This window comes from Populus nigra, chromosome 17 (genome assembly GCF_951802175.1).
Source record: "Populus nigra chromosome 17, ddPopNigr1.1, whole genome shotgun sequence".
Lineage (NCBI taxonomy): Eukaryota > Viridiplantae > Streptophyta > Magnoliopsida > Malpighiales > Salicaceae > Populus > Populus nigra.
In genome coordinates this window covers 5,187,471-5,213,604 of record NC_084868.1, presented here as the reverse complement: position 1 = coordinate 5,213,604, position 26,134 = coordinate 5,187,471, and the positions used below count along the sequence as shown (strand labels likewise).

General features: G+C 40.4%; 1 pseudogene; it reads right to left on the bottom strand.

Annotated features, from left to right (window-relative positions):
* Nucleotides 1–7,447: 7,447 nt before the first annotated feature.
* Nucleotides 7,448–11,428, bottom strand: LOC133677530 (uncharacterized; annotated as a pseudogene).
* Between the last annotated feature and the right edge of the window lie 14,706 nt (nt 11,429–26,134).

The window sequence follows — 26,134 nt, the reverse complement described above, 5'->3', positions numbered from 1 at the left end:
GAGGACCTATCACTTTGGCATGGCATAGATTTCATTTAAATCCCGACGATTAATTAAGTTTTGAAGTTTGCATGTAAATAAATTCATGAAAATTTATACTCTTTATCCTTCTTAATTGTGTTCTTGTTTATAATGCATATATTCTTGGATATTGATGGGAGATTAGAAGATTAGTCATAGTGATTTCATTTAATTTAACTTCAATTTGGTTTTACCTATCCTTTCTCGAGGACGAGCAAGAGCTAAGTGTGGGGGTATTTGATGCAACCATATTATTCAATAGTTTCACCCACATTTAACTAGTGTTTTGCCTATGTTTTATATATAAAATGCCTTGATATTCTTTGTTTTATGTTTTGAAGGCACTTTTGGATGAAAGATGCAAAAAGGAGTAAATTGGAGATAATTGGCAGATTTGACCTTTAGTCCATGTTTTGTGCAGAGCGTGAGCTCTAGAGGTTGAAATGAAGTGATTCCAGTGGAATTAAAAAGGTAACATCCATACCTTTCTGGACATCTAAGGCAAGAAAATAAAATAAGGAAGAGCATGGAAATCGCAGCCTTCAAAGTCAAATCTCGCAATCTGCCAGTGTTGACCTTCGGCCATTCCAACTTGAATATCTGGAGCTACAGAAGTTCAATTGATGCAAACTCAATTTTTTTGGATTCATGACTCAAATTTATATAAACGTTTAAAATTTAAGCCAAAACCGATGTCATATGAGGGAGATATGATTTTTCAAAGATGACATCTGAATTCTGCCAGCAAACAGGTTTCGTGAAGAAACGAGTCCAAATTAAGTTCCGAAGCATCTAAACCGACATCCAAGTTTTTATATCAGCAATTTAGCTCTCTAAGTGAGAGTTTGAAGATTTCATGCAAGGATATTTCTCCTTTTTAGGAAAAATAGTTATTGAAGTACTTAAATGTAAACTGCCAACTTAAGGAAGGACTATTTTGTAAAATAGAGACTAGGGTTTCTTAGCATATAAAAAGAAAGAGAGAAGGGGCAGCAGCCAGCCAAGGAGAGAAAAATGCCCCCTTCCTCTAAGAAACCCTAAATTATGCATTCTTTCTTCTTTTTGATTAGTTGTTCAACAAATATGCAAGGCTAAACACTTTTTCTTGGTTGCAAGGACACGGAAACCTTCGGATTTCAAGAACTGTGAGATTTATTTTACCTTTTCTTTTTAGTTTATATGATGAATATGTTTGTTCTCCTATGCTTATTTTTCCTATGATTGTTTATATTTTAAATATGTTTTATTGTAGACAATCTATTGTTAAGTTTGATATCAAAACCGGAGTTGTGGTATATGAACTTGTGAAGCAACTGAGTTTAATAATTGTGGCAGATCTACGTTATTAATCTTAGGGAGAACATTCAATCAAATCAAACATAGACTGCGGACAGTTATGTTTTCTTGATTAATCAACTTATCTAGTTCTTCAGCTGTTATTCCAGTCTGGCGCGATAAGACCTCCTCTTCAACTAGTAGGGATTCCATAGGTAGTACAAGGAAATAGGCCTCTGAAAACTACTGTAAATATTTGAAAGTGATCCAATGGTCTCATCAAGAGTTATGGCCCTTTTCAGCTGTTATTCCGGTCTGGCACAACATGACCTCCTCTTCAATTAGTAGGGATTTCATAGGTAGTACAAGGAAACGGGCCTCCAAAAAATACTGTAAATATTTGAGCGCGATCCAACTGTCTGATCAAAAGTTATGGCCCTTTTCAACTATTATTCATGTTTGGCGCGAGAAGCCCTCCTCTTCAACTAGAAGGGATTCTATAAGTAGTACAAGGAAATGGGCCTTCGGAAAGTACTGTAAATATTTGAGAGCGATCCAAGGGTCAGATCAAAAGTTATGGCCTTTTTAAACTGTTATTCTGGTCTGGCGCGACAACACCTCCTCTTCAACTAGTAGGGATTCCATAGGTAGTACAAGGAAACGGGCCTCCGGAAACTACTGTAAATATTTGAGAGCGATCCAACGGTCGGATCAAAAGTTATGGCGCTTTTTAGCTGTTATTCCTGTCTTGCGCGATAAGTCCTCATCTTCAACGACTAGGGATTCCATAAGTAGTCCAAGGAAAAGGGCCTCTGGAAAGTACTGTAAATATTTAAGCGCCACCCAATGGTCGGAACAAAAGTTATGGCGCTTTTCAGCTGTTATTTCGGTCTGGCGCAACAAGACCTTCTCTTCAAGTAGAAGGGATTCGATAGGTAGTACAAGGAAACGGGCTTCCGCAAACTACTGTAAATATTTGAGCGAGATCCAACGGTCGGATCAAGAGTTATGGCTCTTTTCAGCTGTTATTCCGGTCTGGCGCGACATGACCTCCTCTTCAACGAGTAAGGATTCCATAGGTAGTCCATGGAAACGAGCCTCCAGAGACTACTGTAAATATTTGAGCGCGATCCAACGATCAGATCAAAAGTTAGGCATTTTTCAGCTGTTATTCCGGTCTGGCACGACAACACCTCCTCTTCAAATAGTATGGATTCCATAGGTAGTCCAAGGAAAGGGCCTCCAGAAACTACTATAAATATTTAAGCGCGACCCAACGGTCGGATCAAAAGTTATGGCGCTTTTTAGCTGTTATTCCGGTCTGGCACGACAAGACCTCCTTTTCAACTTGTATGGATTCCATAGGTAGTGCAAGGAAATGGGTCTCCGGTGACTACTGTAAATATTTGAGGGCGATCCAACGGTCGAATTAAAAGTTATGGCGTTTTTCAACTATTATTCCGGTCTGGCGCGACAAAACCTCCTCTTCAACTAGTATGGATTCCATAGGTAGTCCAAGAAAATGGGCCTCCAGAAACTACTGGAAATATTTCAGCGCGATCCAACGGTCAGATCGAAAGTTATGTCCCTTTTCAGAAGTTATTCTGGTTTGGCACGACAAGATCTCATCTTCAACTAGTAGGGATTCCATAAGTAGTACAAGGAAACTGGCTCCAGAAACTACTGTAAATGTTTGGGACCGATACAACGTTGGGATCAAAAGTTATTGATTCCATAGGTAGTCCAAGGAAACAAGCCTCTGGAAACTACTATAAATAGTTGAACGCGACCAAATGGTCGGACCAAAAGTTATGGCGCTTTTCAGTTGTTATTCTGGTCTGGCGCAACAAGACCTCCTCTTTAAGTAGTAGGGATTCGATAGGTAGTACAAGGGAACGTGCCTCCGGAAACTACTATAAATATTTGAGACCGATGCAACGGTCGGATCAAAAGTTATGGCCCTTTTCTCCTGTTATTCCGGTCTCGCGCGACACGACCTCCTCTTCAATGAGTAGGGATTCCAAAGGTTGTACAAGCAAACGAGCCTCCGGAGACTACTATAAATATTTGAGCGCAATCCAACGGTCGGATCAAAAGTTATAGCTCTTTTCAGCTGTTATTCCGGTGTGGCGCGACAAGACCTCCTCTTCAACTAGTATGGATTCCATAGGTAGTACAAGGAAACGGGCCTCCGGAATCTACCGTAAATATTTGAGACCAATTCAATGATCGGATGAAAAGTTATGGCACTTTTCAGCTGTTATTCTAGTCTCGCACGACAAGCCCCCCTCTTCAACAAGTAGGGATTCCATAGGTAGTCCAAGGAAACAGGCCTCCGGAAACTACTGTAAATATTTGAGCATGACCGAATGATCGGATCAAAAGTTATGATGCTTTTCAGCTGTTATTTTGGTCTGGCACGAGAAGACCTCCTCTTTAAATAGTAGGGATTCGATAGGTAGTTCAAGCAAACGAGCCTCCGGAAACTACTATAAATATTTGAGCGCGATCCAACGGTCGGATCAAAAGTTATAGCTCTTTTCGGCTGTTATTCCGGTTTGGCGCGACAAGACCTCCTCTTCACGTTGTAGGGATTCCATAGGTAGTACAAGGAAACGGGCCTCCGGAAACTACTGTAAATATTTGGGACCGATCCAATGGTCGGATCAAAAGTTATGGCCCTTTTCAGCTGTTATTCCAATCTGGCACGACAAGACCTCCTCTTCAAATTGTATGGATTCCATAGGTAGTGCAAGGAAACAGGCCTCCGGAAACTACTATAAATATTTGAGAGCGATCCAACGGTCTAATCAAAAGTTATGGCCCTTTTCAGCTATTATTCCGGTCTGGCACGACAAGACCTCCTCTTCAAATTGTATGGATTCCATAGGTAGTGCAAGGAAACGGGCCTCTGGAAACTACTATAAATATTTGAGATCGATCCAGCGGTCTGATCAAAAGTTTTGGCCCTTTTCAGCTGTTATTCCGGTCTCGCGCGACAACACCTCCTCTTGAACTTGTATGGATTCCATTGGTAGTGCAAGGAAACGGGCCTCCAGAAACTACTGTAAATATTTGAGAGCGATCCAACGGTTTGATTAAAAGTTATGGCCCTTTTCAGCTGTTATTCCGGTCTGGCGCGACAAGACCTCCTCTTCACCGAGTAGGGATTCCATAGGTAGTGCAAGGAAATGGGTCTCCGGTGACTACTGTAAATATTTGAGGGCGATCCAACGGTCAAATTAAAAATTATAGCATTTTTCAGCTGTTATTCCGGTTTGGCTCGACAAAACCTCCTCTTCAACTAGTATGGATTCCATAGGTAGTACAAGGAAACAGGCTTCCAGAAACTACTGGAAATATTTCAACACGATCCAACGGTCAGATCGAAAGTTATGTCCCTTTTCAACAGTTATTCTGGTTTGGCGCGACAAGATCTCCTCTTCAACTAGTAGGGATTCCATAGGTAGTACAAGGAAACTAGCTCTAGAAGATACTGTAAATGTTTGAGTACAATCCAACGGTCGGATCAAAAGTTATGGCCCTTTTCAACCATTATTTCGGTCTGGTGTGACAAGACTGCCTCTTCCACCAGTTGGATTCCATAGGTACTTCAAAGAAAACGGCCTCCGCAACTACTATAATACTTTGAGCAGGATCTAACGATTGGATCAAAAGTTAAGACCCTTTTCAGATGTTATTTCGGTCTTGCGCGACAAGAACTCCTCTTCAAAGAGTAGGGATTCTATAAGTAGTCCAACGAAACGGGCCTCCGGAAACTACTGTAAATATTTGAGCGCGATCCAACGGTCGGATCAAAAGTTATGGCCCTTTTCAGCTGTAATTCCAGTCTGGCACGACAAGACCTCCTCTTTAACTAGTAGGGATTCCATAGGTAGTACGAGGAAACTGGCTTCCGGAAAATTCTGTAAATATTTAAAAGCGATCCAACGGTCGGATCAAATGTGATGGTCCTTTTCAGCTGTTATTCCGATTTGGCTCCACAAGACCTCCTCTTCAACTAGTAGGGATTCCATAGGTAGTCCAAGGAAACAGGTCTCTGAAAACTACTGTAAATATTTGAGAGCGATCCAACGGTCGGATCAAGAGTGATGATCCTTTTCAGCTGTTATTCCAGTCTAGCGCAACAAGACTTCCTCATCAACTAGTAGGGATTCCATAGGTAGTACAATGAAACGAGCCTCCAAAAACTACTGTAAATATTTAAGCACGATCCAACGGTCGGATCAAAAGTTATGGCACTTTTCAGCTGTTATTCTGGTTTGGCGCGATAAGACCTCTTCTACGAGTAGGGATTCCATAGGTAGTCAAAGGAAACGGGCCTCTGGAAACTACTGTAAATATTTGAGCGCGATCCAACGGTCGGATCAAAATTTATGGCGTTTTTCAGCTGTTATTTTGGTATGGCGCGACATGACCTCCTCTTCAACGAGTAGGAATTCCATAGGTACTTCAAGGAAAACAGGCTCCGGAAACTATTGTAAAACTTTGAGGGCGATCCAACGGTCGGATCAAAATTTATGGCCCTTTTCAGCTGTTATTCTGGTATGGCGCGACAAAACCTTCTCTTCAACAAGTAGGCATTTCATTGGTATTTCAAGGAAAATGGCCTCAGGAAACTACTGTAAAACTTTGGTCTCCGCAACTATTGTAATACTTTGAGTGGGATCCAACGATCGAATCAAAAGTTAGGCCCTTTTCAGCTGTTATTGCGGTCTTGCATGACAAGACCTCCTCTTCAACGAATAGGGATTCCATAGGTAGTCTAAAGAAACGGGCCTCCGGAAACTACTGTACATAATTAAGCACGATCCAATGGTTGGATCAAAATTTATGACCTTTCTCAGCTATAATTTCAGTCTTGCGCGACAAGACCTCCTCTTCAACTAGTAGGGATTCCATATATAGTACAAGGAAATAGGCCTTCGAAAATTACAGTAAATATTTGAGCGCAGTCCAACGGTCGGATCAAAAGTTATGGCCCTTTTAAGTTATTATTCTGGTCTGGCGCGACAAGACCTCCTCTTCAACGAGTAGGGATTCCATAGGTAGTCCAAGGAAATGGGCCTCCGAAAACTACTGTAAATATTGGAGCACGATCCAACGATCGCATCAAAAGTTATGGCCTTTTTCAGCTGTTATTCTGGTCTGGCTCCACAGGACCTCCTCTTCAACTAGTAGGGATTCCATAGGTAGTCCAAGGAAACGGGCTTCCGAAACTACTGTAAATATTTGAGAGCGATCCAACGGTCGGATCAAAAGTGATGGCCATTTTCAGCTGTTATTCCAGTTTGGCACAACAAGACCTCCTAATGCGAACGCTAGAGAAATTTAGTGGTATTCGTGACCCCAAGATCAATCTAACCCAAGTTTGTTGAGATTTGAATGAGCTTATCACAATGGAAGACTTGCTCCAAGGCAACAAGACTATAAACCAACTCGATCACAACACCTACACCTGGAAACGAGCAAAAGTAGCCAAAAGTCAATTCTTTGAAGAGTTAAAAGTTGAATCAAGAACCAAGATTGAGCAACCAAAAGTCGGCTACAATGCTGAAAATATTATCAAAAAGTCTACCCTAAAATTATTCCTAAAGAGTATTTATACTTCAAGCCAAAACCCTAGTTTCTCTAATGGGTTTCACATAAACCCAATTTAAATAATAATCAACCCAAGCTAAAACTAGCCCAAACTAATTAAAATAAAAAAAATAAACAAGTCTAAAACCCAAACAAATTGTCTCTTCTCAAAATAATTAAAGTTTGATAGCCCAACTAATTAAATAAGACAAGTTCGTTGTTTCCGCATTCTGTCTGGCAGCAGCAAGACCCAACTTAAAATGGATGGTTCTCTCTCGTCTTAATGAATTAGAAGGTGTGCATATACCATTGGAAAGGTATGGAAGTCTAGTTTCTAGCCCAACTAGAATCACATCAAAATTGGATCTGTAACTCCAGTTATGACTAAAAGAGTAACTAAAGGTCAAACTGTCCGAGTTTAGTCTTTTTCTCCCAATCCTTGTGTAATGGTAATTCCACCAACAAGCCCCTCTTGAACATGAATCAGATTAATCAAGGCTTACTCTTTATTATTACAAATCCTCTTGAAGGCCACCTTAGCCCACGTATCTTAAAGAAGTCCATTGAAAGCTTCTTTGAACTTTTTAGCCTTAAGCCTAGTAACTGGACCATCTAGAACCTCCAATGGATCCTTTGATGGTTGGATCGCATCATCCCCTCGCTCCACAAAAGGATTCGACCTCGAATCATCACCTACATCAAATGAAGAAAGATCAGAAACATTGAATGTAGCACTAACACCATACTCACCTGGTAGATCCACTTTGTAGGCATTATCATTAATCCTTTCTATGATCAAGGACCATCTCCTCGAGGCATCAACTTTGATCTTCTTTGTTCAGGAAACCTTTCTTTCCTCATATGCTCCAAAACCCAATCACCTGGTTCAAATCTCACTAATTTTTGTCCCCTATTGGCTTTGTTTGCATATTGTTCATTCTTTTTTTCTATTTGTTGCCGAATGTTTGCTTAGAGATCTTTCACCACTTGTGCTTTTTGATGTCCATCAAAACTAACAATTTCATCAACAGACAAAGGAATCAAATCTAATGGTGTTAAAGGGTTAAAACCATAAACAATCTCAAATGGGGAATAATCAGTAGTAGAACGCACACTACGATTATATGCAAATTCAATGAATGACAAACAATCTTCCTAATTTTTAAGATTCTTTTGAATGATAGCCCTTAACAATTGAATCAAAGTTCGGTTAACAACTTCAGTTTGGCCATCTGTTTGTGGATGACAAGTAGTAGAATATAAAAGTTTAGTTCCTAACTTACCCCACAAAACCTTCCAAAAGTAACTCAAAAACTTAACGTCTCGATCGGATACAATGCTCCTAGGAAGACCATGTAGTCGAATGACCTTTCTAAAGAATAGGTCAGCTATATTTATTGCATCATCAGTTTTATGGCAAGCAATGAAATGTGCCATCTTAGAAAATCTATCCACAACAACAAATATAGAATCTCTCCCTTTCCTAGACCTAGGTAGACCCAAAATGAAATTCATAGAAATATCAACCCAAGGTTCCTTAGGAACAGGCAAAGGTGTGTATAGTCCATGAGGCATTACCCTAGACTTAGCTTGTCTACATGTTATGCACCTATCACACATTCTTTGCACATCTCTTTTCATATTAGGCCAATAAAAGTGCTCATGCAGAACCTCTAAAGTTTTACTAATTCCAAAATGCCCTATTAAACCTCCCCCATGTGCTTCCCTCACAAGTAATTCACGTAAAGAACAATTAGGCACACATAACTTATTTTCCTTAAACAAAAATCCATCATGCCTAAAATATTTATCCATGGCTAAAACCTTGCATGTGTCATATATAGCACTGAAATCATGATCATCAAGATACAATTCCTTAATATACTCATATCCTAGCAATTTAGTATTAAGAGTATTAAGAAGAACATACCTTCGCGACAAGGCATCGACGACCACATTTTCCTGACCTTGTTTGTATTTAATCACATATGGAAAAGTTTCAATAAATTCAACCCACTTAGCATGTCTCCTACTTAACTTACCTTGACCCTTCAAATGTTTCAACAATTGGTGATCAGTATGTATGACAAACTCTTGGGGCCACAGATAATGTTGCCAAGTCTCCAAAGCTCACACGACTGCATACAACTCTTTATCATAAGTGGGATAGTTAAGAGTTGCACCATTGAGTTTCTCACTAAAATAAGCAATGGGCCATTTTTCTTGCATTAAAACAGCTCCAATACCTATTCTTGAAGCATCACATTCAATCTCAAAAGCTTTATTAAAATCAGGTAAAGATAGTAAAGGTGCCGAAATCAACTTTGATTTTAACAAGCTAAAAGCATTTTCTTGTACTTCTCCCCACTTAAAACCCACGGCTTTCTTAACAATTTCAGTCAATAGAGAGGCTATCGTACTAAAGTCTTTAACAAATCTCCTATAAAAACTAGCCAAACCATGAAAACTCCTAACGTCTATTATGGATTTTGGTGTAGGCTATTCTTGAATAGCCTTAACCTTAGCCTCATCCATTTCTATAACTTTTGCGCTAACCACATATCCAAGAAAAACAATCCTATCCATGCAAAAGTCACACTTTTTCAAATTAGCATATAAGGACTCTTTTCTAAGCACATTAAAACTTGTCTCAAATGACTTATATGCTTATCAATCTCCTTACTATAAATCAAGATATCATCAAAGTAAACAACTACAAACTTATCAATAAAAGCACGCAACACATGATTCATCAATCTCATAAAAGTACTAGGTGCATTAGTAAGTCCAAAAGACATAACCAACCACTCATACAAACCATATTTAGTTTTAAAAGCAGTTTTCCATTCATCCCCTTCTTTCATCCTAATTTGATGATAACCACTTTTCAAATCAATTTTCGAAAACAATTTAGAACCATGTAATTCATCCAACATATCATCTAATCTAGGAATGGGATGTCGATACTTTACAGTGATGTTATTGATAGCTCGACAATCCACACATATTCGCCAAGTTTTGTCCTTTTTTGGAACAAGAAGCACGAGAATTGCATAAGGACTCACGCTCTCTCGAATGTATCCTTTCGACATTAACTCCCCCACTTGCCTTTGAAGCTCCTTATTCTCTTCAGAATTGCTCCTATAAGCTGGCCTATTTGGTATAGATGCTCCTGGAACAAAGTCAATTTGATGCTCAATAGCTCTAATTGGCGGCAAAACACTAGGAATGTCATTCGGAAAGGCATCCTCAAATTCCTGCAAAAGAACTTTAACAACACTAGGAACACAAGAATCTAAATCATCTGAGTTAAAGAATGCCTCCTTATACACAAGTAAAATCATAGGCAAGTCAAAAAGATAGGCATGTTTAAGATCATTAGATTTTGCAAAAAAATTAAGGTGTTTCCCCACCTTTTCTACACACTCTTCTTTTCTTACCCTTTCATTCTTCTCTCCACTCATTTTCTCTCCACTCTCGGCCTTCTTTTCATCTTTTTGTTTTTGGCCATGACCCTCCCCTAATGTCCTAAGGGCTGAAACTTTGTTCCCTTTTGTTTTCAACTCATGGCTCACTTTCTTTTCTCTGTTCCTCACATCCTCACCATGCTGTTCAGCTTGTTTTTCCATTTTAGCCAAATCTTTTTGTTCCTCCACTTTGGCCGAAACATGTTTCTCTTCCTCATAACCCTTCTTCAATTGAATTTGATCTTCATACACTTGCTTTGGTGAGAGTAGGGCAAGTATATAAATCCTTCCATCCTTTTCTAAAGAATACTTGTTCTTAAACCCATCGTGCTTGGCTTTTCTATCAAATTGCCAAGGCCTCCCTAGTAACAGATGAGTAGCATGCATAGGCACAACATCACATAACACTTTATCCTTATATTTGCCTACTGAAAAAGAAATCATCACCTGTTTATTCACCCTAACAACACCACATTCATTCAACCATTGAAGTTGATAAGGCCTCTCATGCTTTATGGTATTCATCCCAACTTTCTAACCAAAGTAACACTATCAACATTAGTACAACTACCACTATCAATGATCATACTACATACCTTATCGTTGATTAGGCATCTAGTATGGAAGATGTTCTCCCTTTGTTGCTCTACATCATCCTCCTTAGTCTGAACACTAAGTGACCTTCTAATCACCAAAACTTTATCACCAACAGCATATTCTAAATCACTAGCATCCTCAAGTGGGGGCATGTCATCACAATCAGACTCCTCACTAGTGGACACAATCTCTCCATCATCCCTTAGAATCATAACTCGACGATTTGCACATTCTGATGCATAGTGTTCCAATCCTTGACACTTGAAAAACTTTATATCATGATTACGCTTTGGTTGAACTTCTCCCTTAAATTTTTTATCATTAGTCGAAACCTGCTTCTTCATGGAGTTAGGTTCGGCAACTTTAGAAGTCACCAAAGGCTTCAATGATGCACTACCCTCTCTCCTATAATTCATCTTCCAACCCGAAGAAGACCCCGTATAAGCTAGATATCGTAACTTCCTCATCTTCATTAACATTAGCTCTAATCATAGCCACCTCTAATTCTTTTTGATACTCCTCCACACTCTTATTACCTTGTGTAATCATTTGTAAACGATTAAACAACTCCCGATAATAATGTTTAGGAACATACATCTTCTTCATTATTGTCTTCAACTCCTCTCATGTGCTAACTGGTCTTTCTCTATTCCTTTTTCTTTCTACCACCAATCTCTCCCACCAAACCATGGTCATAGTCAGTAAACTCCACTACAGCTAACTTAACCTTCTTTTCTTCAGAGTACCTATGGGTGTCAAAAATCATCTCCACCTTTTTTTCCCAATCTAAATAAGTTTCCGGATCAGTTTTTCCCTTAAAGGCTGGGATTTTTAACTTAATACTACCTAAATTTTGGTCTATATCTCCCAAATCATCAAAATCCCCTCTATACTCAAAATCCCTATGTGGTCGAATATGTCCCATCCTTGACCGATTCTCATACCTCTCTCCCCTATGTGTATAGAACCCACCACCACGGTTAAGATCATCCTCGACTTCATCTGTAGAGTTTCCAACAACACTCTCCTCCTTCCTAGCTTCTCTACCCCTTTTACTACGCCCTCCATCAGACCTAGTCTCTAATTTTTCAATCCAAGTCATAAGCTTACCAAACATAAATTCCATATGTTGTTGTATTCTCGAAAGCCCATCTTCTTGGATTTCACTGTTCTTTTGTGGCACACTATTAGAAGACATTTTTTTTAAAACCTACACGAAAATCGTTAGCAATAAAAATAACACCTCACACACGTGTTTCACACAAATTTATAGGCTTTTCACTCAAATATGCTCCCTATGCCTTTTTCCACTCAAATTGCCTTTCTTTAGTTCTTGAAATCACTTAGCAACAATTCAGGAAAAAAAAACCAACCAACTATGCAGTGAATTTATAAATATGATATAGACTCTAGAAGCAAGAAATTACGAAACTAACAAAATGAAACTTGATGACAAATTCACAAATAACAATACAAATTTGTACGATTAATATGACAATTTGAAGACATGAAAAAAATCAGAAAAGAGCTAAACAATTACGAATTATCAAGAACTAAGGATTTAATTCAAAAACATTCCAGAAACTCAAGAAAATCAACTAAACTACCTCAAGGAAAACGGGCTCCGGAAACTACTGTAAAACTTTGAGGGCGATCTGACAGTCGGATCAAAATTTATGGCCCTTTTCAGTTGTTATTTCTGTCTGGCGCTACAAGACCTCTTCATCAACGAGTAGGGATTCCATAGGTATTTCATGGAAAACGGGCTCCGGAAACTACTGTAAAACTTTGAGTGCGATCCAACGGTCAGATCAAAAGTTATGTCCCTTTTCAACTGCTATTCTAGTCTGGTGCAAAAAGTCTTCCTCTTCACCGAGTCAGGATTCTATAGGTAGTATAAGGAAAAGGGCTTCCAAAAAATAATGTAAATATTTGAGCGCGATCTAACGGTCGAATCAAAAGTTATGGCTTTTTTCAGCTGTAATTGCGGTCTTGCGCAACAAGACCTTCTTTTCAACTAGTAGGGATTCCATATATAGTACAAGGAAACAGGCTCTGGAAACTACTGTAAATGTTTGAGCACAATCCAACGATCGAATCAAAAGTTATGGCCCTTTTCAGTTGTTATTCTGGTCTGGCACGACAACACCTCCTCTTCCACCAGTTGCATTCCATAGGTACTTCAAGGAAAACGGCCTCCGCAACTACTGTAATACTTTGAGCGGGATCCAATGATCGGATCAAAAGTTAAGGCCTTTTTCAGCTGTTATTTTGGTCTTGCGCGACAAGACCCCTCTTCAACGAGTAGAGATTCCATAGGTAGTACAAGGAAATTGGCCTTCGGAAACTACTGTAAATATTTGAGCGCGATCCAACGGTCGAATCAAACGTTATGGCCTTTCTCAGTTGTAATTTTGGTCTTGCGCGACAAGACCTCCTCTTCAATTAGTAGGGATTCCATATATAGTACAAGGAAACAGGCTCCAAAAACTACTATAAATATTTAAGCGCGATCCAACGGTCGGATCAAAAGTTAAAGCGTTTTTCAGCAGTTATTCCAGTTTGGCGCGACAAGACCTCCTCTTCAACTAGTAGGGATTCCAAAGGTAGTACAAGGAAACGGGCCTCCGGAAACTACTGTAAATAATTGAGCGCAATCCAACGGTCGGATCAAAAGTTATGGCCCTTTTTAGCTGCTATTCCAGTCTGGCGCAAGAAGATCTCCTCTTCCACCAGATGGATTCCATGGGTATTACAAGGAAACGGGCCTCCGAAAATTACTGTAAATATTTGAGTGCGATCCAACGGTCTAATCAAAAGTTATGGTATTTTTCAGCTATTATTCTTGTTTGGCGCGACAAGCCCTCCTCTTCAATTAGAAAGGTTTTCATAGGTAGTACAAGGAAATTGGCCTTTGGAAACTACTGTAAATATTTGAGCGCGATCCAACGGTCGAATCAAACGTTATGGCCTTTCTCAGTTGTAATTTTGGTCTTGCGCGACAAGACCTCCTCTTCAATTAGTAGGGATTCCATATATAGTACAAGGAAACAGGCTCCAAAAACTACTATAAATATTTAAGCGCGATCTAACGGTCGGATCAAAAGTTAAAGCGTTTTTCAGCAGTTATTCCAGTTTGGCGCGACAAGACCTCCTCTTCAACTAGTAGGGATTCCAAAGGTAGTACAAGGAAACGAGGCTCCGAAAACTACTGTAAATAATTGAGTGCGATCCAACGGTCGGATCAAAAGTTATGGCCCTTCTTAGCTGTTATTCCAGTCTGGCGCAAGAAGATCTCCTCTTCCACCAGTTGGATTCCATGGGTAGTACAAGGAAACGGGCCTCCAAAAATTACTGTAAATATTTGAGTGCGATCCAACGGTCGGATCAAAAGTAATAGCCTTTTTCAGATGTTATTCTGGTCTGGCGCCACAAGACTTCCTCTTCAACGAGTAGGGATTCCATAAGTAGTCTAAGGAAACGGGCCTCCAGACTACAATAAATATTTGAGCACGATCCAATAGTCGGATCAAAAGTTATGGCACTTTTTAGCTGTTATTCCGATCTGGCGCGACAAAATCTCCTCTTCATCGAGTAGGGATTCCATTGGTAGTACAAGGAAACGGGCCTCCGGAAACTACTGTAAATATTTTAGAGCGATCCAATGGTCTGATCAAGAGTTATAGCCCTTTTCAGCTGTTATTCCGGTCTGGCGCGACATGACTTCCTCTTCAATTAGTAGGGATTCCATAAGTAGTACAAGGAAACGGGCCTCCGAAAACTACTGTAAATATTTTAGCGCGATCCAACGATCTAATCAAAAGTTATGGCCTTTTTCAGCTATTATTCTTGTCTGGCGCGACAAGCCCTCCTCTTCAACTAGAAAGGATTCCATAGGTAGTACAAGGAAATGGGCCTTTGGAAACTACTGTAAATATTTGAGGGCGATCCAATGGTCGAATCAAAATTAATAACCCTTTGCAGATTTTATTCCAGTCTGGCGCCACAAGACCCCCTCTTCAACGACTAGGGATTCCATAGGTAGTCCAAGGAAATGGGCCTCCGGAAACTATTGTAAATATTTGAGCGCGATCCATCAGTCGGATCAAAAGTTATGGCGCTTTTCAGCTGTTATTCCGGTCAGGCGCGACAAAACCTCCTCTTCACCGAGTAGGGATTCCATAGGTAGTAAAAGGAATAAGACTTCCGTAAACTACTGTAAATATTGGAGCATGATCCAACGGTCGGATCATAAGTTATGGCCTTTCTCAGCTGTAATTTCGGTCTTGCGCGACAAGACCACCTCTCTCAACTAGTAGGGATTCCATATATAGTATAGGGAAACAGGCTCCGAAAACTAATGTAAATATTTGAGTGCGATCCAACGGTCGGATCAAAAGTTAAAGCACTTTTCAGCTGTTATTCCAGTTTGGCGCGATAAGACCTCCTCTTCAACTAGTATGGATTCCATAGGTAGTACAAGGAAACTGGCCTCTGGAAACTATTGTAAATATTTGAGCGCTATCCAACGGTGGGATCAAAAGTTATGGCCCTTTTTAGCTGTTATTCTAGTCTGGCGCCACAAGACCTCCTCTTCACCTAGTATGGATTCCATAGGTAGGAGAAGGAAACAGGCCTCCGGAAACTAATGTAAATATTTGAGCACGACCCAACGGTCGGATTAAAAGTTATGGCCTTTCTCAGCTATAATTTCGGTCTTGGGCGACAAGCCCTCCTCTTCAACTAGTAGGGATTCCATATATAGTGCAAGGAAACAGGCTCCAAAAACTACTATAAATATTTGAGTGCGATCCAACGGTCGGATCAAAAGTTAAAGCGCTTTTCAGCTGTTATTCCAGTTTGGCGCCACAAGACCTCCTCTTCAACTAGTATGGATTCCATAGGTAGTACAAGGAAATGGGCCTCCGAAAACTATTGTAAATATTTGAGCACTATCCAACAGTCGGATCAAAAGTTATGGCGATTTTCAGTTGTTATTCCGATCTGGCGCGACAAGACCTCCTCTTCAACTAGTAGGGATTCCATAGGGAGTACAAGGAAACGGTCCTCCGGAAAATACTGTTAATATTTGAGCACGATCCAACGGTAGGATCAAAATGAATAGCCCTTTTCAGATGTTATTCCATTGTGGTGCCATAAGACTTCCTCTTCAACGAGTAGTGATTCCATAGGTAGTACAAGGAAGCGGGCCTCCGGAAACTAATGTAAATATTTGAGCACGATCCAACGATCGGATCAAAAGTTATGGCCTTTCTCAGCTATAATTTCGGTCTTGTGCGACAAGCCCTCCTCTTCAACTAGTAGGGATTCCATTTATAGTGCAAGGAAACAGGCTCCGAAAACTACTATAAATATTTGAGCGCGATCTAACGGTCGGATCAAAAGTTAAAGCCTTTTTCAGCTGTTATTCCAGTTTGGTGCGACAAGACCTCCTCTTCAACTGGTAGGGATTCCATAGGTAGTACAAGGAAACGAGCCTCCGAAAACTACTGTAAATATTTGAGCACGATCCAACGGTCAGATCAAAAGTTATGGCCCTTTTAAGTTGTTATTCCAGTCTGGCGCCACAAGACTTCCTCTTCACCTAGTAGGGATTCCATATGTAGGAGAAGGAAACGGGCTTTCGAAAACTACTGTAAATATTTGAGAGCGATCCAACGGTCGGATCAAAAGTTATGGCTCTTTTCAGCTGTTATTCAGGTCTCGCGTGACAAGACCACCTCTTCAATGAGTAGGGATTCCATAGGTAGTCCAAGGAAACGGGCCTCCGGAAACTACTTTGAATATTTGAGCGCGATCCAATTGTCGGATCAAAAGTTATGGCCCTTTTGAGCTATTATTCAGGTCTCGTGCGACAAGACCTCTTTTTCACCGAGTAGGGATTCCATAGGTAGTAAAAGGAAAAGGGCTTCCGGAAACTATTGTAAATATTGGAGCATGATCCAACGGTCGAATCAAAAGTAATAGCCCTTTTCAGATGTTATTCCAGTCTGGCGCCACAAGACTTCCTCTTCAACGAGTAGGGATTCCATAAGTAGTTCAAGGAAACGGGCCTCCAGAAACTACTGTAAATATTTGAGCATGATCTAACAGTCGGATCAAAAGTTATGGAACTTTTCAGTTGTTATTCCGATCTGGCGCGACAAGACCTCCTCTTCAACTAGTAGGGATTCCACAGGCAGTACAAGGAAACGGTCCTTCGGAAAATACTGTAAATATTTGAGCACGATCCAACGGTAGGATCAAAAGTCATAACCCTTTTCTGATGTTATTCCAGTGTGGCGCCATAAGACCTCCTCTTCAACGAGTAGGGATTCCATAGGTAGTACAAGGAAGCGGGCCTCCGGAAACTAATGTAAATATTTGAGCACGATCCAACGGTTGGATCAAAAGTTATGGCCTTTCTCAGCTATAATTTCAGTCTTATGCGACAAGACCTCCTCTTTAACTAGTAGGGATTCCATATATAGTGCAAGGAAACAGGCTTTGAAAACCACTATAAATATTTGAGTGTGATCCAATGGTCGGATCAAAAGTTAAAGCGCTTTTCAGCTGTTATTCCAGTTTGGCGCGACAAGACCTCCTCTTCAACTAGTAGGGATTCCAAAGGTAGTACAAGGAAACGGGCCTCCGAAAACTACTAAAAATATTTCAGCGTAATCCAACGGTCGGATCAAAAGTTATGGCCCTTTTTCGATGTTATTCCAGTCTGGCGCAATAAGACCTTCTTTTCCACCAGTTGGATTCCATAGGTAGTATAAGGAAACAGGCCTCTGGAAATTACAGTAAATATTTGAGTGCGATCCAACGGTCGGATCAAAAGTAATAGCCCTTTTCAGATGTTATTCCGGTCTGGCGCCATAAGACCTCCTTTTCAACGAGTAGGGATTCCATAGGTAGTCCAATGAAACGGGCCTCCGGAAACTTCTGTAAATATTTGAGTGCGATCCAACGGTCGGATCAAAAGTAATAGCCCTTTTCAGATATTATTCCGGTCTGGCGCCACAAGACTTCCTCTTCAACGAGTAGGGATTCCATAAGTAGTCCAAGGAAACGGGCCTCCGGAAACTACTGTAAATATTTCTGCATGATCCAACAATCGGATCAAAAGTTATGGCGCTTTTCAGCTGTTATTCCGATCTGGCGCGACAAAACCTCTTATTCACCGAGTAGGGAATCCATTGGTAGTAAACGGAATAGGGCTTCCGGAAACTACTGTAAATATTGGAGCACGATCCAACGGTCGGATCAAAAGTTATGGCCTTTCTCAATTGTAATTTCGGTCTTGCGCGACAAGATCTCCTCTTCAACTCAAGGTTGTCATTTCCGTTTCGGTAGGTGCTTCGTTTTTTCAATTGGAATGGAATGTTTCAGTTTCGGAGTGTTTTGGCGTGCCTTTTCGGGGTTATACTGTTCATATATATATATATATATATATATTCAACAAACATAATTCAAATTCAAGATAAATTCATTATAAATTATGCAATACAAACACAATGCCAAACAAATATAATTTCAAAATTTAAAATATTTCTAAATAGTCAATATTAAATAGATCTTTAACTTAAAGTAATTCAACTTAAATAAAATATCAAAATATTATAAAAGTAAAATATTTTAACACAAATTTTTAAATATAAAGTTAGGTCAATGTTATTAAGGTAATGGAATCTAAAGCATCCCTTGTTTTGCTCAAATTTTTACAAAGTATAAACATGAAAAAAACAACATGAATATAAACCATATATATTAGTGATAAATCTAATTTTAAAAAATTAATATCATTGTTAATGAAAATAGTAATAATAATTTTCAATATTATTATTAATATCATTGTTATTGAAAATAGTAATGAAAAAGAGTTTTTTATACTTGGGTAGTTTAATTAATTAAATTGAACAAGGTTCAATGGTTTTTCAAGAGTAGAACGGAACATGTGGAATGAAACCGGAACGTTTCGGCCGAAATTTAGCCGAAAAATCCAGAACGGACTAAGATTTAAAATGAGATGAAAATTGTTCCGCATTGTTCTGTTTTTTGAATTGGTATGGAATGTTTTGGCCATTCCGGACGAAACGGAATGGAATTGACAAGCTTGCTTCAACTAGTAGGGATTCCATATATAGTACAAGGAAACAGGCCTTCGAAAATTACGGTAAATATTTGAGCGCAATCCAACCATCAGATCAAATGTTATGGCGCTTTTTAGCTGTTATTCCAGTTTGGCGCGAGAAGACCTCCTATTCCAATAGTTGAATTCCATTGGTAGTACAAGGAAACGGGCCTCCGAAAACTACTGTAAATATTTGAATGCGATCCAATAGTCGAATCAAAAGTAATAGCCCTTTTCAGATATTATTCTGGTCTGGCGCCACAAGATCTTCTCTTCAACGAGTAGGGATTCCAAGGAAACGGGACTCCGGAAACTACTGTAAATATTTGAGCGCAATCCAACTGTAGGATCAAAAGTTATGGCGCTTTTCAGCTGTTATTTCGGTTGGGCGCGACGAAACCTCCTCTTCATCGAGTAGGGATTCCATAGGTAGTAAAAGGAAAAGGGCTTCGGGACACTACTGTAAATATTAGAACACGATTCAATTGTCGGATCAGAAGTTATGGCCTTTCTCAGCTGTAATTTCGGTCTTGCGCGACAAGACCTCCTCTTCAACTAGTAGGGATTCCATATATAGTACAAGGAAACAGGCTCCGAAAACTGCTATAAATATTTTAGCGCGATCCAACGGTCGGATCAGAAGTTAGAGCGCTTTTCAGCTGTTATTCCAGTTTGGCGCGACAAGACCTCCTCTTCAACTAGTATGGATTCCATAGGTAGTCCAAGGAAACGGGCCTCCAGAAACTACTGTAAATATTTGAGTGCAATCCAATTGTTGGATCAAAAGTTATGGCCCTTTTTAGCTGTTATTTTGGTCTGGCGTGACAAGACCTCCTCTTCAACGAGTAGGGATTCTATAGGTACTTCAAGCAAAGCAAGCTCCGGAAACTACTGTAAAACATTGAAGGCTACCACATGGTCATATCAAAAGTTATAGCCCTTTTTAGCTGTTATTCCAGTCTGGGGAGACAAAACCTCCTCTTCACCAAGTAGGGATTCTATATGTAGACTCCAAGCAAATGGGCCTCCGGAAACTACTGTAAATATTTTAGCGCGATCCAACGGTCGGATCAAAAGTTATGGCGCTTTTTAGCTGTTATTCTAGTTTGTCGCCACAAGACCTCTTCTTCAACTAGTAGGGATTCCATAGGTAGTCCAAGGAAACGGGCCTCCAGAAACTACTGTAAATATTTGAGCGCAATCCAACCGTTGGATCAAAAGTTATGGCCCTTTTTAGCTGTTATTTTGGTCTGGCGCGACAAGACCTCCTCTTCAACGAGTAGGGATTCCATAGGTACTTCAAGGAAAACAGGCTCTGGAAACTACTGTAAAACATTGAAGGCTATCAAATGGTCATATCAAAAGTTATAGCCCTTTTTAGCTGTTATTCCAGTCTGGGGAGACAAAACTTCCTCTTCACCAAGTAGGGATTCTATATGTAGACTCCAAGCAAACGGGCCTCCGGAAACTACTGTAAATATTTTAGCGCGATCCAACGGTCGGATCAAAAGTTATGGCGTTTTTTAGCTGTTATTCTAGTCTGTCGCCACAAGACCTCTTCTTCAACTAGTAGGGATTCCATAGGTAGTACAAGGAAACGGGCCTCCAAAAACAACTTTAAATATTTGAGTGGGATCCAACGGTTGGATCAAAAGTTATAGCCCTTTTTAGCTATTATTCTGATTTAGTGCCATAAGACCTCCTCTTCAACTAGTTCAAATTCCATAGGTAGGACAAAGAAACAGGCCTCCGGAAACTACTGTAAATATTTGAGAGGGATCCAACGGTCGGATCAAAAGTTATGGCCCTTTTTAGCTGTTATTAACGTCTCACGCGACTAGACCTCCTCTTCAACGATTAGGGATTCCATAGGTAGTCCAAGGAAACAGACCTCTAAAAACTACTGTAAATATTTGAGCGCGATCCAACCGTCGAATCAAAAGTTATGGCCTTTTTCAACTATTCTTCCGGTCTGGCTCCACAAGACATCCTCTTCAACTAGTAGTGATTCCATAGGTAGTTCAAGGAAATGGGCTTTTGGAAACTACTGTAAATGTTTGAGTGCGATTCAATGGTCGGATCAAATATTATGGCCTTTCTCAACTGTAATTTCGGTCTTGCGCGACAAGACTTCCTCTTCAATTAGTATGGATTCCATATATAGTACAAGGAAACAGGTTCCGAAAATTACTGTAAATATTTGAGCGTGATCCAACAGTCGGATCAAAAGTTAAAGCGTTTTTCAGCAATTATTCCAGTTTGGCGCGACAAGACCTCCTCTTCAACTAGTATGGATTCCATAGCTAGTACAAGGAAACGGGCCTCTGGAAACTACTGTAAATATTTGAGTGCGATCCAACGGTCAGATCAAAAGTTTTGGCGCTATTCAGCTGTTATTCCGGTCTGGCGCGACAAGACCTCCTCTTCACCTAGTAGGGATTCCAAACGTAGTACAACGAAACGGGCTTCCGAAAACTACTGTAAATATTTGAGCGCGATCCAACGGTCGGATCAAAAGTTATGGAGCTATTCAGCTGTTATTCCGGTCTGGCGCGACAAGACCTCCTCTTCATCTAGTAGGGATTCCATATGTAGTACAAGGAAACGGGCCTCTTGAAACTACTATAAATATTTGAGCGAGATCCAACGGCCGGATCAAAATTTATGGCCCTTTTTAGCTGTTATTCCGGTTTGGCACGACATGACCTCCTCTTCAATGAGTATGGAGTCTATAGGTAGTCCAAGTAAATGGGCCTCCGGAAACTACTGTAAATATTGAAGTGCGATCCAACGGTCGGATCAAAAGCTATGGCCCTTTTCAGTTGTTATTTCGGTCTGACGCCACAAGACCTCCTCTTGAACTAGTAGGGATTCCATAGGTAGTCCAAGGAAATGGGCCTCTAGAAACTACTGTAAATATTTGAGCGCGATCCAACGGTCGGATCAAAAGTTATAGCCATTTTCAATTGTTTTTTTGGTATGGCGCCACAAGACCACCTCTTCAACTAGTAGGGATTCCATTGGTAGTACAAGGAAACGTGCCTCCGGAAACAACTGTAAATATTTTGAAGCGATCCAACGGTCCAATCAAAAGTTATGGCCCTTTTCAGCTGTTATTCTGGTCAGCGACAAGACCTCCGTATCAACTAGTAGGGATTTCATAGGTAATAAAAGGAAACAGGCCTCCGAAAACTACTGTAAATATTTGAGCGCGATCCAATGATCGGATCTAATGTTATGGCCTTTTTCAGCTGTTATTCTAGTCTGGCGCCATAAGACCTCCTCTTTACCTAGTAGGGATTGCATAGATAGTATAAGGAAACGGGCCTCCGGAAAGTACAATAAATATTTGAGACCGATCCAACAGTAGCATTAAAAGTTATGGCCCCTTTCGGCTGTTATTCCGATCTCGCTTGACAATACCTCCTCTCCAACGAGTAGGAATTCCATAGATATTCCAAGGAAACAGGCCTTTAGAAACTACTGTAAATATTTGAGCGCGATTCAACAGTCAGATTAAAAGTTATGGCGCTTTTCAGCTGTTATTCCAATCTGGCGCGACAAGGCCTCCTCTTCAACTAGTAGGGATTCCAGAGGTAGTACAAGGAAACAGACCTCCGGAAACTACTATACATATTTGAACACGATCCAACGATCGGATCAAAAGTTATGGCCTTTTCAGCTGTTATTCTGGTTTGACGCCACAAGACCTCCTCTTCAACTAGTAGGGATTCCATAGGTAGTCCAAGGAAACGGGCCTCCAGAAACTACTGTAAATATTTGAGAGCGATCCAACGGTCGGATCAAAAGTTAAGGCTCCTTTCAGCTGTTATTCAGGTCTCGTGCAACAAGACCACCTCTTCAATGAGTAGAGATTCCATAGGTAGTCTAAGGAAACGAGCCTCCAAAAACTGCTTTGAATATTTGAGCACGATCCAATTATCGGATCAAAAGTTATGGCCTTTTTCAACTGTTATTCAGGTAAATATTTGAGAGCGATCCAACGGTCGGATCAAAAGTTAAGGCTCCTTTCAGTTGTTATTCAGGTCTCGTGCAACAAGACCACCTCTTCATTGAGTAGAGATTCCATAGGTAGTCTAAGGAAACGGGCCTCCAAAAACTGCTTTGAATATTTGAGCGCGATCCAATTATCGGATCAAAAGTTATGGCCCTTTTCAGCTGTTATTAAGGTCTCGCGCGACAACACCTCATCTTCAATGAGTAGGGATTCCATAGGTTGTTCAAGGAAACGGGCCTCCAGAAACTACTATAAATATTTGAGTGCGATCCACCAGTCGGATCAAAAGTATGGCGCTTTTCAGCAGTTATTCCAATCTGTCGCGACAAGACCTCCTCTTCAACTAGTAGGAATTCCATTGGTAGTACAAGGAAACGGGCCTCCGGAAACTACTGTAAATATTTGAGCGTCATCCAACGGTTGGATCAAAACTTACAACCCTTTTCAGCTGTTATTCCGGTCTAGCGCCACAAAACCTCCTCTTCAACTAGTTCGGATTCCATAAGTAGGACAAAGAAACGGGCCTTCAGAAACTACAGTAAATATTTGAGAGCGATCCAACAGTCGGATCAAAAGTTTTAACCTTTTTCAGCTGTTATTCCGGTCTGGTGCCACAAGACCTCTTCTTCAACTAGTAGGGATTCCATAGGTTATACAAGGAAACGTGCCTTTGGAAACTACTGTAAATATTTTAGAGCGATCCAACGGTCGGATCAAAAGTTATGACCCTTTTCATTTGTTATTTTGGTTTGGCATGACAAGACCTCGTCTTCCACGAGTTGAATTACATAAATGCTATAAGGAAAACGGCCTCCGGAAAGTACTGTAAAACTTTGAGTGCGATCCAACGGTCAGATCAAAAGTTATGGCCCTTTTCAGCTGTTATTTCAGTCTTGCACGATAAGACCTCCTCTTCCACGAGTTGGATTCCATAGGTTCTTCAAGGAAAACGACCTCCGGAAACTATAATAAATCTTTGAGCGCAATCCAACGGTCAGAGCAATAGTTATAGCCCTTTTCAGCTGTTATTTCGGTCTGGCGACAAGACATCCTCTTCAATGAGTAGGGATTCTATAGGTGCTGCAAGGAAAACGGGCTCCGAAAACTACTATAAAACTTTGAGCGCAATCCAATTGTCGGATCAAAATTTATAGCTCTTTTCAGCTGTTATTCTGGTCTGGCGCGACAAGACCTCCTCTTCAACGAGTTGGAATTCCATTGGTACTTCAAGGAAAATGGGCTCCGGAAACAACTGTAAAACTTTGAGCGCGATACAAAGGTTGGATCAAAAGTTATGGTCCTTTTCATCTATTATTCCGGTCTGGCATGACAAAACCTCCTCTTCCACAAGTTGGATTCCATAGGTACTTTAAGGAAAACAGGCTCTGGAAACTACCGTAAACCTTTGAGCATGATCCAACGGTCGGATCAAAAGTTATGGCCCTTTTCAGCTGTAATTCCTGTCTGAGGCAACAAGACCTCCTCTTCAACAAGTAGGATTCCATTGATAGTACAAGGAAAAGGGTCTCCAAAAAATACTATAAATATTTGAGTGCGATCCAATAGTCAAATCAAAAGTTATGGCCCTTTTCAATTGTAATTCCAGTCTTGCGCGGCAAGAACTTCTCTTCATCTAATAGGGATTCCATACGTAGTACTAGGAAACAGGCCTCCGGAAACTGCTATAAATTTTTTAGCGGGATCCAATGGTTAGATCAAAAGTTATGGCCCTTTTCAGTTGTTATTCCAGTCTGGTGACAAGCATCCTTTTCAACGAGTAGGGATTCCATAGGTACTTCAAGGAAAACATGCTCTGGAAACTACTGTAAAACTTTAAGCGCGATCCAATGGTCGGATAAAAGTTATGGCCCTTTTCAACTGTTGTTCCGGTCTGGCGCGACAAGAACTCCTCTTCAACGAGTAGGATTCCATCGATAGTACAAAGAATCAGGCCTCCGGAAACTACTGTAAAACTTTGAGTGCGATCCAACTATCAAATCAAAAGTTATGGCCCTTTTCAGCTGTTATTCCGATCTAGCGACATGACGTCCTCTTCAACGAGTAGGGATTCCATAGGTACTTCAAGGAAAATGGGCTCCGAAACTACTGTAAAACTTTAAGCGCGATCCAACGGTTAGATCAAAAGTTATGGCCCTTTTCAGCTGTTATTCCGATCTGGCGACATGACGTCCTCTTCAACGAGTAGGGATTCCATAGGTACTTTAAGGAAAACGAGCTCCAAAAACTATTGTAAAACTTTGAGTGTGATCCAAAGGTCAGATCAAAAGTTATGGTCATTTTCAGCTATAATTCAAGTCTTGCGCGATAGACCTCCTCTTCAACTAGTAGGGATTCCATATGTTGTACAAGGAAACAAGCCTCCGGAAACTACTATAAAACTTTGAGCACGATCCAACTATCGGATCAAAAGTTATGGCCCTTTTCAGCTGTTATTCCGGTCTGGCGACATGACGTCCTCTTCAACGAGTAGGGATTCCATAGGTACTTCAAGGAAAGGGGCTCCAAAAACTACTGTAAAACTTTAAGCGCGATCCAATGATCAGATCAAAAGTTATGGCTCTTTTCAGCTGTTATTCCGATTTGGCGACATGACGTCCTCTTCAATAAGTAGGGATTCCATAGGTACTTTAAGGAAAACGAGCTCCAAAAACTACGGTAAAACTGAGTACGATCCAAAGGTCAGATCAAAAGTTATAGTCATTTTCAGCTATAATTCAAGTCTTGCGTGACAAGACCTCCTCTTCAACTAGTAGGGATTCCATATGTTGTACAAGGAAACAGGCCTCTGGAAACTACTGTAAAACTTTGAGCACAATCCAACTATTGGATCAAAAGTTATGACCCTTTTTAGCTGTTATTCCAGTCTGGCAATATGACATCCTCTTCAACGAGTAGGGATTCCATAGATACTTCGAGGAAAACAGGCTCCAGAAACTACAGTAAAACTTTGAGCGCGATCCAAGTATTGAATCAAAACCTATGACCCTTTTCACTTGT